This window comes from Protopterus annectens, chromosome 14.part0 (genome assembly GCF_019279795.1).
Source record: "Protopterus annectens isolate FY-2018-M chromosome 14.part0, PAN1.0, whole genome shotgun sequence".
NCBI lineage: Eukaryota > Metazoa > Chordata > Ceratodontiformes > Protopteridae > Protopterus > Protopterus annectens.
This window is the reverse complement of record NC_056748.1, coordinates 1,157,291,257-1,157,304,540: the sequence shown is the minus strand read 5'-3', so window position 1 is coordinate 1,157,304,540 and position 13,284 is coordinate 1,157,291,257. Positions and strand designations below refer to the sequence as shown.

General features: G+C 42.1%; 1 protein-coding gene across 4 annotated transcripts in view; it reads right to left on the bottom strand.

Moving 5' to 3' along the window:
* The window catches only part of TBATA (thymus, brain and testes associated), a 692,576-nt gene that overhangs the window by 248,590 nt on the left and 430,702 nt on the right, over positions 1-13,284 (bottom strand). The gene's annotated exons all lie outside the window — the stretch shown is intronic.

Below are 13,284 nucleotides of genomic sequence, written 5' to 3'. Positions count from 1 at the left end.
GAGTTGACATCTAGCAACAAAGTCCATACTATAAACCAATTTGCTCTTATAGGTTCATAGGTTCATAGGTAGGTACTAGGCTATCGGCCCAAGGGCCTACGTAAGCCTAGCCAACAAGGTTCCCTGGCTTACTCCACCCAAGAAAGTTATTTTCCTGTGCCACTGTCTAGCAGAGACATAGAAGTGATCCCCGGGGTGTATTTCCTATTTCCCATCCACTCATCAAGATTTTTCTTGAAGAGTGCTAATGAGGAGCTTTGTTTGATATAGATAGGTAGTTTGTTCCAGAGTATGGGAAATCTCTGGGACAGGAATCTATCCCTCCAGCATGTTCGGTTTATTGTGGTGACAAGGTTTAGGTCCCTAGAGCGTGTAGCTCGGAGGGATTGGGATTTCTTTAAGGGAGCATGTCCAACAGCTCTGGGTTTGACATAGCTTTGTATGTTAGGCAGAGATCGCCTCTGAGTAGGCGATATGTGATGGAGTAAAGCTGGATTTTATTGAGACAGTCTGCATAGGGCATCTGTTTGGGGCCAGTAATCCTCTTTGTGAGGTATTTCTGCGGCCTTTCCAGGTGTTGAAGATGTCTTGTGAGGTACATACCAAAAGGGGCGTGGTACTCTATAATGGGTCTAATGAGTGACGAGTAGAGGGGAACAATGACCTCTTTCTTCCTGGATGAGAAACCTTTTGTGATGAAGTGGGCCACGTAGAAGGATTTCCTGACTACTGTGGCAATGTGATTATCAAAGGAAAGACTACTGTCCACCTGTATCCCAAGGTCTCTTATCACACTTTCAGTCTTAAGTAGACTACCACCTATGTGGTAGCTCATGGGTGCAGAGTATTTACCAAAGAGGATGACAATGCACTTTTTGGCATTGAGCCTGAGGCCATGGCTTTGACACCAGCCATCTGTCTCCGTGAGGCCCTTTTGCAGGATGTCCACATCGTTAGGAGTTTCGATTATGGCTCCTAGTTTGCAGTCATCTGCGAACTTCATTAGCCAAAGACCTTCTATATTAGCCTGTACTTCAGAAAAGTAGATACCAAACAGGAGAGGACCCAGGACTGAACCCTGTGGTACTCCACTTGTCACTGGTCTGAAGTCGGATTTGGAGTCTGCTACTTTCACAGTCTGGGTTCTGTCAGTGAGCCAGTTGGCAACCCATCTTGTGACATAGGGATTTATACTTAGTTTAGTGAGTTTATCTATAATTCCAGAGTGGGGGATGGTGTCAAAAGCCTTGGTGAGATCTAGATAGGCTGTGTGAACCACCTTACCCTTGTATACGGCTTTGATGACTGCTTCAAAGAAGTCTATCGGGTTTAGGAGACATGATCTGCCTTTTACAAACCTGAACTGTGTGGGGTCCAGAGTTTGGAGATTACCAATTTCTTTGTTTATAAGTTCCATGATGATACATTCCATGGCCTTGCAGACCAGGCTCATTAGGCTAATGGGGCAGTAGTTCCTGGGGTCCATGGTGGCTCCCCCTTTGTGGAGTGGGATAACCGTCGCTGTGTGCCATTCAGAGGGCACAAAGCCTGGGGTGAGGCTATGACTGAACATGGTGCTTAGGTGGGGTGCCAGTTCATTCTGCAGTTTGTGTAGAACGCAGCATGTGATGTTGTCAGGTCCCATGGATGCTGTGTTCTTGGCTTTGGAGAGTGTGGTTTTTACCTCTGCAGCCATGATTACAGGAACTTGCATTCTTCCGATATAGAGATCGGCCCTTTAGGGGGTGAGAGGGGGGTAAAGTTAGCACTGAACCTATCTGCCAGGATGTTGGCAATATCAGTTAGTTCTGTATATTTAGTGCCATTGTGCTGTAACTCAGAGCAGATCTGAGTGTTGCCATTGAAATACTTGACATAGCTATAGAATGCTTTGTGGTTGTCTTTAGTATCAGTGGTGATTTTGTTTTTGTAACTAGCTTTGGAGGATTTTATGAGGGATCTCAGCTTCTTACTGAGGCTGACCAGGGAGTTCCTCCAATCATGGGATTTTACTCTTTTAGGCAACAGTTTCTTTCTTCTGTTGTAGAGTTTGTTTATGGCAGGGGTCCACCAGATTGGCTTACTTTTTTTTGGAGGATAGCATCTTGGTTCTGTTAGGGATGGCAGGATCCATGCACTTGTGTAAGTGCTTATAAAGTGCATTTGTGTAGGATTTGGCAGTCGTACCTCTTTTGTCCATCTGCATTGGTGTCATGAAGTTTGCCACTTTAAGAAGCGTGAAGTTGGCTTTGGAGAAATTTTTTACGGTGGTTTCCCTAATAGGGGGTGGGGGAGGGATGTGGATGTCTAGGGTGATTAGCTTGTGGTCGGATCTGACCAACGAGGAATTGACCTCTGGTGTGGAACACCGGTTGCCCATGTTGGCAATGACCAGGTCTAGGATATTGCTGCCCCTGGTGGGGGTGTGGATAAGTTGATCCAAGGCGTTGGAATTTATGAATTCCAGAAAACGTTGGGCAAAAGAGTTGGTACATGAGTAGTTTTCCCAGTTAATGATGAGGTAGTTGAAATTGCCCATTATTAGGGTGTTGGGTTGTACCATAATATTTTCCAGTGTATCAAGAAATGAGAAACAGGAATCCTGGGGCATGGTGGGGGATCTGTAGCAAGTTACAATTTGGATTGCGGTCTTGCCCAGAGTTAGTTGCACTTGGATAATCTCAGATGCATTATGCTGAGCAACTAGCCTGGAGGTGTGGATATCCTTAATGAATATGGACACGCTTCCTCATTTAGTGTTTCCGTCCAGGTTAGGTGGTCGTAAGGTGTGGTATGAATTATAGCCTGGTAATGCAGCGGTGCTCTCTGGAGCCTTGAACCAGGTCTCTGTCACTACACAAATGTCGATGTTCTCCATTTTAAGGAGTGCCTCGAGTGAATGCATTTTAAGGTTTAGACTTCTAGCACTGAGTAGCATTACCCTCAGATTTTGCTTGCTTGTACCTGTTAAGGTGGTGAATTTGTCATTTGAACCTTGCCTAAAAAAAGGCACTATAGGGGTGGCAAGAGCCTTAGCCAGTAACCGGAATCCCAAGGGTGACAGGTGCAGGCCATCTATGGCAAAGCATCGTGGTCTGTCGATCATGTCATCCCAGGCAGACAGATACTGGATCCCCTTAGAATGACACCAGAAGCTTAGCCAATTGTTGAAGTCAATCATTTTGTCCTTGTACTGTGGTATCATTCTGAGTGATGGCAGGATGCTACTCAGGGCTAGGGTCATACCTGCCTGGGCTACAAGATTGGAGAGCTCCTCCATGTCTCTTTTCATGTAGTCCAGGGAGATGCGTCTCAGGTCATTCACACTAACATGGACAATGACAGAGTCATATTTGTACTTGTTGTGGAGTGACCTGAGTGCGTGCGTCATGTGGCAGATCCTGGCACTTGACAGGCAGCTGACAGTAACTTTCTCCTTGTTTAGCCTGGTGAGTGGAACATCAGTGTGCCCAGCTATAGAGTCACCTATGACTAGAGTGTTGGATACTTTGTTATGCCTTATGGGCTGTGGGTGAGTGGCACACTGAGTTTGTGGGTTATGTGTCATTTGGGTTGTGTTGGGGGGTGAAGGTTGCTTGCATTTCTGCTTTGGAGGTCTCTGTTGCTTAGTTCAGAAGAAGCATATCAGTGTCAAGTAGGAATGGAAATTAAAGCCAAAGTAGATAAAAATCAGGGAGCAACTGAATGTGCCCAAATACAAAAGAAAGAATATAAGGTGAAGGATCAGATGAGAAGTCAAGAAAAGTGGAAAATGCATAAATATAGTTGCAAGTATAGAAAACTCTTGGAACAACCTTATGTTGATTATGGGGATGGTCTGCCATATGACTGTGGTGGTCGAAGATGGGACAGAGATGACCATGCTCCTTCAACACAGCACATTATCTCTATAATAAAGGATTGACAATGGCAAACACTTAGGAATGGCAGGCAACTACAGGGAATGGATACATGGGATCCACTGTAAATGCTGTAACAATTAGGCCATGTACTGCTATGGTAAGCACCTCACGCCAATGGATTTTATATCACTGTCCTTGTCTTGGCAATATCAGAATGGGTAAAATACCAAGCTATGAAGACAAAAAACTTAGTGGACATTCTAACAAGCATTTCATGAACAACTGCCATAGAAAAAGGGCATCTGGCCTGTGAAACACAACACGACTTGACATGTTTATTCAGAATTTGGGCTGGAGACTGTGTTACAACACAACATACAGTAGCAAAAGGTGTCCTTTGAAAAGAAGCAGATGGTGTTGCTGTCATTCCATTAAATGAGTTCTAGTGAGCCTCACAATTGGTTTATAGACAGAATCATAGTGTAAGTCTAAGCAACCAGAGATTCAGCTGAAAATAGCCTGCTCACCCACTGGGATCTTACCACGGAAACAAAACTCATCCACAATTCTGAAATATTTGGTCCTGGAAATATATGGCCAAATTGTCTTCTAAGGTCCCTTGCATAGAGAATGCAATCTCCTACATTCATCCTACAAGTAATTACAGAATGAAGGAAGATGATTTGTTTGGTTTGAGGCAAATTCAAATATGATATTAGCCCTAAAACAGAGGTTCATCAATAAGCCCTCTGTATGTTTATGAAAGAGCACATGTGATAAAATCATAACATTTATATGGAAAAGTCCAGCAAAAAGTTTCAAATGAAAAGTGCAAGATGATCCTTAATGCACTATTTTTGTCAAAATAGTCTTGTTTTTTTCATCCATAAGGAAGTGGAAAGCTGTTTACTACGGACCACATAAGGATATACATATAAGGTTCTGAAAACTTTTCCAATTACGCATCACAAATCAAGACATCGGAAGCAAGCTTCTTGATGTCAGCTGACTGAGACCACATCTCACCTAAACTGTCTCCACGGTATTTCATTTTTGCAGGGGGACATGTCCCCTGTACCACCATATGGGGGCTCCAGCAACAAACCCCTTTACTTATATAAATTAACTCCATGGTCACATAACAGTGGGAAGAGAGACACTCCCAAAAACAGAGCAGTGTTCTCATGCAAACAGCTGTGTCTGTATTACAGCTTTATGATTTACAAACAAGTTTGCCTTTGAACAAATGTTATAAGACAGTTAAAAGACAAGCAAATGGTCACTGATCCATTGCAGGGAAGCTGTTCTGAACACAAAAGCTTCATGAGCTGATTGCATTCTTGCAGAGGTGACTGCCAAAAAGGTATCATCTTCCATGAAAGAACTTTCTAAAATGGAACTAAACACACTGTTTTAAAAGAATATAATGCCAAAGTTTGACAAATAAAAGTAAGATTTGATTGAAGAAAAATTAGTTTCAAAGGCTTTACATGCAATATTTCACTGACAAATATATTCACTGTGACCCTAGGAGCTAAGGAAGGACCCTAGGATAGGCATGCCTACAATAATGACCAGTGGATTTTAATGGTTGAGTATGCAAGAGATAGTCTAGGACCTGATGGATCTGTAAGCTGGAAGTTTTAAGGAGGCACATTCAGTTATATAATAAGGAGTCATTATTATTTAAAGACATGCATGCTGACTGGACAGCCCAGTCAGTGTGCTCATTTCAAGTCAAGCATATCCTAACAGAAAGTAGCATGGCCACTTTTTATTGGGATATGCTTGGTAAGGCCATCTTCAATATATTTTATGAAAAACAGGTAAAATATGAGAAAAATTAGGAATGTTCTGTAAAAGTCTGAACAGTTGAAAGGTATGGTTAACTATGGTTCCTAATTTTTCTCATATTTTACCTGTTTTTCATAAAATATATTATAGATGCTGCTCGGAGGGATTGGGATTTCTTTAGGTGTAGCATGCCCAACAGCTCTGGGTTTAACATAGCTGTATATGTTAGGCAGAGATCTCCTCGGAGTAGGCAATATGCTACAGAGTAAATATGGAGTTTTTTGAGATGGTCAGTGTAAGGCATCTGTTTGAGGCCACTAATCCTCTTTGTGAGGTACTTCTGTGGCCTTTCCAGTTGCTGTAGATGTCTTGTGAGGTACACTCCAAAAGGGGTGTTGTACTCTGTAATGGGTCTAATGAGTGCCGAGTAGAGGGGAACAATGGCCTCTTTTTTCCTGGATGAGAACCCTTTTGTGATGAGGTGTGCCACATAAAAAGATTTCCTAACTACTGTGGCGATGTGATTATCAAAGGAGAGACTACAGTCCACCTGGGTCCCAAGGTCTCTTATCACACATTCAGCATTAAGTAGACTGCCGTTTATGTGGTAATTCATGGGTAAAATACTTAAAATCTACTAACCTTTAACCAACTATCTCTAGCTCATTCCACCATTCACCACCCTGAAAACTGCCCAGCTCTCAAGGACTTAGTTCAACCCCTCTCCAGCTGTGGATCACTAAGTTCCAACAATAAACTCCTACTCAAAGTAACTAAACCCAATAAAAGTCATGGTGAATCTCTTTACTCCTACAAAATATCAAAATCCTCAAATTATATGCCTCAGAGTATATTTAATACTACTAACTCATCCAAATTCAAGCTACTACTCAGGGATTACCTAACCTACACCTGCCTTTGCTCCTGCACTAACCCGGGTTAAACAAACTCCCCATCCTAATCTAACTACCATGCAATCACTGCCTCTTAACCAGGCTAAGCATAACCCCCATTTTAATCTAATTATCTTGCAGTTAATTTTTACCTCTGTTTTCTAAATCTGCTAACCTTTGCCCATCTTCCCTCTTCCCCATCTACTATCGCCTGTATGCTCTTTTTACTTTTTTGATATGCCTATCAATCACTCTTCCCTATAACTGGTGCTATTTATGTTATCTAACTGATTTTTAAGATGCTTTAATGGCGTAAATATTGCACTGTTCCTATTTACCACTGTTATTCTTGTCTTTAAACTGTTTGATCAATACTATAGTTTTTAATGACATAAATATTGTACTGTCTTACTGTTATGCTGTCTGCAATGTACTTAAAAAATGTTTTGTCTGTTCATAATTGTATTTCATTCAGTGGGGATTTTCCCCCTGGGCCTCCGCTGAAAATTGGCCAACAGCCCAGTCGGACTTCCCCGGTAACCAAATGTAAAATAAACAAATAAAATCAAGCTTTATTTTAGCAAATGCCCAATGATCAGACTCTACTGAGACAGTCATAACCTGCTTTAGAGAATTACTAGAGCCATTTTTCTTCCTCAATGACTTTTTCTGGAAACTGTTTTCCGATGCAGTGACAACTTTTAGGCATCCCACCCAACTGCAGTGCTTATGCTTCTCACTGCTTCCTCTTCACAACTGTTTTATGATTCACTGGAAAAGGTATTTCTTTTTTGTTTTGTTTTATGCGTTTATGCTATTAAAAAAAATCCACATAAATGTCCAACACAAAATCACTTTTACTTTTCTGTCTAAATAATTTGTGAGAATATAATTTACAGAAAATAATATTCCAGTAAATATATTAAAAAATGACTGATTCTCAGTCAGATCTCTTAAGAAGTGGCAGCTTTGGCCTGATAATAGTATTACACACATACAGTCTAAAGGAAGTTTTAAGCAAGTAGGAATACACACCTACAACCTAGAAAATAATTGTAGTCTCTCTCTCATACACTACCATAGCAAGAAAAGTAAGGGAACTGTAATGACAAAAACAGTTTGACCTTTTGTAGTATAATGAATGAAATATTAAACAAGTCACTTGATCTTAACTCCAGAGAAATAATATTTAAACAAACACTGAATGTTGCAGTGCAGAGCCTACTCTGGGAGAAAACATAACTTATATTACCGACTGCTTTGCCATTCAATAAGGAATAGAGGTTACTTTAAAATATGGTATTAAAAATGCCCTCACTCAGGAAAATGATTTTTATTGTAGAGATTCCACAGAAAATACTAGAAGGCTCACAACAACAACAGCATCTGTGAGAGATGCACTTATCTAGCCAAACTGGAGGTAAAGCTCTCTCCAACCAAGACTGAACTTGACAGTCATGAGGAGAAGGTAAACATTTGCACCACACCACACTCATCACATAGTCTCACTAAATCTACACCACCAAAATCCACACATAGTAACACAAATCATTCGCGGAGGCTCTCAATAATAATCTGTCTAAGCAACAGAGACCTCCAAAGCAGAAACGCAAGCAACCTCCATCCCCCAACACAACCCAAATGACACATAGCCCACAGACTCAGTGTGCCACTCAACCACAGCTAATAAGGCAAAACAACGTACCCAACACACTAGTCATAGGTGACTCTATAGTCAGGCACATTGATGTCCCACTCACCAGGCTAAACAAGGAGAAGGTTACTGTCAGCTGCCTGTCGGGTGCCAGGATCGCCACATAATCCACGCACTCAGGTCACTCCACAACAAGTACAGATATGACTCTGTCATTGTCCATGTTGGTGTGAATGATCTGAGATGTACCTCCCTGGACTACATGAAAAGAGACATGGAAGAGCTTGCTGATCTTGTAGCCCAGGCAGGTATGACCCTAGCCCTGAGTAGCACTCTGCCATCACCCAGAATATTACCGCAGTACAAGGACAAAATGGTTGACTTCAACAATTGGCTAAGCTTCTGGTGTCATTCTAAGGGGATCCAGTATCTTTCTGCTTGGGATGACATGGTCGACAGACCATGGTGCTTTGCCACAGATGGCCTGCACCTGTCACCCCTGGGATTCCGGATACAGGCTAAGGCTCTTGCTGCCCCTATAGTGCCTTTTTTAGGCAAGGTTCAAATGACAAATTCACCACCATAACAGGAACAGGCAAGCAAAAACTGAGGGTAATGCTACTCAATGCTAGAAGTCTAAATCTCAAAATGCACTCACTCGAGGCACTCCTTAAAATGGAGAACATCGATATCTGTGCAGTGACTGAGACCTCGTTCAAGGCTCCAGAGAGCACCCCTGCACTACCAGACTATGATTCATACCACACTTTTCGGCCATGTAACCTGGACCAAAACACCAAAGGCAGAGGTGTGTCCATATTCATTAAGGATATCCACACCTCCAGGTTAGTTGCTCAGCATAATGCATCCGAGGTTATCCAAGTGCAACTAACTCTGGGCAAAACTGCAATCGAAATTGTACCTTGTTACAGATCCCCCACCATGCCCCAGGATTCCCACTCCTCTTTTCTTGATGTACTGGAAAATGTTAAGGTTCAACCAAACACCCTAATAATGGGTGACTTCTACTACCCCACCATTAACTGGGAAAACTACTCGTGTACCAACTCTTTAGCTCAATGCTTTCTGGAATTCATAAACTCCAATGCCCTGGATCAACTTATCCACACCCCCACCAGGGGCAACAATATCCTAGACCTAGTCATTACCAACATGAGTGACCGGTGTTCCACACCTGAAGTCAACTCCTCGTTGGTCCAATCCAACCATAAGCTAATCACCCTTGATATCCACATTCCGCCCCACTCCCCATTAAGGAAGCCACAGTAAAAAATTTCTCCAAAGCCAACTTCATGCTTCTTAAGAGAGACGTGGTGAGCTTCATGACACCCATGCAGATGGACTATACAGCTACAACTGCTGAATCCAACACAAATGCACTCTATAAGCACTTACACGAGTGCATGGATCATGCTATCCCTAACAGAACCAAGATACTACCCTTCAAAAAAAAAGGAAGCCAATCTGGTGGTCCCCTGCCATAAACAAACTGTACAACAGAAGGAAGAAACTGTTGCAAAAGAGAGTAAAATCCCATAAGTGGAGGAGCTCCCTGGTCAGCCTCAGTAAGAAGCTGAGATCCCTTATAAGATCCTCCAAAGCTAGCTACGAAAACAAAATCACCACTAATTCTAAGGACAGCCACAAAGCATTCTATAGCTATGTCAAGAATCTCGATGGCAACACCCAGATCTGCACTGAGTTACAGCACAAAGGCATGAAAATTACAGAACCAACTGATATTGCCAACATCCTGGCAGATAGGTTCAGTGCTAACTTTACCCCACTCACCCCCTAAAGGGCCCATATCTATACAGGAAGAATGTAGAGTCCCTGTAATCACAACTACGCAGGTAAAAGCTGCACTCTCTAAAGCCAAAAACACAGCATCCATGGGACCAGACAACATCCCAGGCTGTGTTTTACACGAACTTCAGAACGAACTGGATCCTTACTTAAGCACCATGTTCAATAATAGCCTCGCATCAGGCTTTGTGCCCACTGAATGGTGCACAGTAACAGTTATCCCACTCCACAAAGGGGGAGCCACCACTGATCCCGGGAACTATCGACCTATTAGCCTGATGAGCCTGGTCTGCAAGGCTATGGAACGTATCATCATGGAACTCATAAACAAAGACATTGGTAACCTCCAAACTCTGGATCCCACCCAGTTCAGGTTTGTGAAAGGCAGATCATGCCTCCTGAACCTGATCGACTTCTTTGAAGCAGTCACCAAAGCCGTGTATGAGGGTAAGGTGGTTCACACAGCCTATCTTGACCTCGACAAGGCTTTCGACACCATCCCCCATTCTGGAATTGTAGCTAAACTCACTAAACTAGGTATAAATCCCTAGGTCACAAGACGGGTTGCCAACTGGCTCACTGACAGAACCCAAACTGTAAAAGTTGCAGACTCCAAATCTGACCTCAAAGCAGTGACAAGTGGAGTACCACAGGGTTCTGTCCTGGGACCTCTCCTGTTTCGTATCTACTTCTCTGAAGTACAGGCTAACACAGAAGGCCTCTGGCTAATGAAGTTCGCAGATGACTGCAAACTAGGAGCCATAGTCAAGTCCCCAAATGATGTGGACATACTACAGAAGGGCCTCGCTGAGACAGATGCCTGGTGTCAGAGTCATGGCCTCAAGCTCAATGCCAAAAAGTGCAGTGTCATCCCCTTTGGTAAAAACTCTGTACCCATGAACTACCACATAGGCAGCAATCTACTTAACACCGAATGCGTGATAACAGACCTTGCGACCCAGGTGGACAGTAGTCTTTCCTTTGATAGTCACATTGCCACAGTAGTCAGGAAGTCCTTCTACGTGGCACACCTCATCATAAAAGGGTTCTCATCCAGGAAAAAAGAGGTCATTGTTCCCCTCTACTCATCACTCATTAGACCCATTATAGAGTACAATGCCCCTTTTGGAATGTACCTCACAAGACATCTGTAGCAGCTGGAAAGGCCACAGAAGTACCTCATGAAGAGGATTACTGGCCTCAAACAAATGCCCTACACTGCCCTACACTGACCGCCTCAAAAAACTCCAGCTTTACTCCATAGCATATCGCCTACTCCGAGGTGATGTCTGCCTAACATATAAAGCTATGTCAAACCCAGAGCTGTTGGACATGCTACACCTAATGAAATCCCAATCCCTCTGAGCTACATGTTCTGGGGACCTAAACCTTGTCACCACAATAAACAGGACATGCTGGAGGGATAGATTCCTGTCCCAGAGACTTCCTATACTCTGGAACAAGCTACCCATCTATGTCAAGCAAAGTTTTTCGTTAGCACTCTTCAAGAAAATTTTTGATGAGTGGATGGGAAATAGGAAATACATCCCGGGGATCACTTCTGTGTCTCTGCTCGACAGTGGCACAGGAAAATAACTTTCTTGGGTGGCGTAAGCTATGGAACCTTGCTGGCTAGGTTTACATAGGCCCTTGGGCTGATAGCCTAGTACCTACCTATGAACCTATGAACCTACATATGATCTGATCCCAGCAATGTAGATGAATTGGCATATTCGGTGACTGCATCCACAGCCTTGATCCACGCTATATCTAGAATTATATTCTTTCTAGTTGATTTATCCAATATCTGTGCATACCCCATCTATTTACTAGGCCCAGTTTACATGCAGTGCATTTAATTTGGACACAACAATATTGAATTCTTGTGTCTCAAGCAAACTTTTTTTGGATTTACACATGTTTTGTAATATGTTAAGTCCTAAAATAGAGGCTTGTAAAGACATTATTATAGATGAGCTCAGCTTGACATAAATGAAGAAAGATTTGCAGATTTCTTTGGCATCTGTAGAAACCCTAAATCATATTCTGCTTTATATTTTTCTTTTATTTTTTTTGTTTTTTGTTGCTATGTTTCACTGTGGTCCAGAGAAAAGGGGATTGTAATTGTTTACAACTTTTCCTTCTTTTGGTAAACAGTTAATTAATCTGTGAGTTCTAATGGAGAGGCGTATTCATGAATTTGCCATTATGTTTAGGGTGGATGGCTACTGAATTTTCTATACAGGTGTTTAGGTCCTGGTATTAGAGGAGGTGGATGGCAGCAGACCTCACAGCTGATTCCATTTGATGGGGATTTTCAGTAGGTCTTCTACAAGCTGAAGAAAATTTGTCATGGAGAAGATGGTCTCATTTGGTGATGAAGATGACTGGCTTTTGGTCAGATTTAAGCAGAGATGAGGATACGCATATGGGGTACATGCTGGGGCTAGGTTAGTAGGGGTCAGAAGTAGGGGGAGTTCTGCAACTTGCTCTTCTGCATTGGTATTAACAAAGTATAGGAAACACTGAGTATATTCATTTGTAGAGGTGTTGTGTACCAGTTATTACTTGGGTAATGGAAATCCTCTTGTATTGAGTTAATGTAACTTTCATGGTGTTTGTGGCACATTGATAGGATCTTTAGCTAGCAATGAATAGTTGTATTGGACAGCAGTGATATGGGTCTCCAGAAGCTGCAAGTTATGGTTGCGGGTAATTTAAGTAAATTTGATATGAAGTGATACTGTTTATGACAAATACAGATCCCCCCCCCCCCCCCCCCACACACACACACACACACTTATCCAAGGGAAATCAGTGAATGGAAAATAAACCTTTTCTAACTGACCCTAACAACGAGATTTTAATAGTCTAAAGTTTTGTTTACATTATCATTATTTCAGAAATCGGACAGCTGCCTAATGAAATCATTGACAATCTCTCCTTCATACAGTCTTTATCTATTCTTGTAGTCAATGTGACTCATATATTATTGTGCTTTATATGATTTTTCCTTCATATAGTCTTTATGTATTCTTGTATTGTATCTTTGGTTGTAATTAATTGTTTTACTGTGGAGCTTTTCTCCCTGGGCTTCCCGCTGAAAAAGGGCTTTGGCTTAGTCGGACTATCCTGGCTAACAAATGTCAAATAAATAATGTCTGAAAATGAACTCTTCATAGTCTGTAATATAATTTATAGGTTAATATTATTTGCTTTATAAGCATTTTGCATGACATAAAACTTAATATTT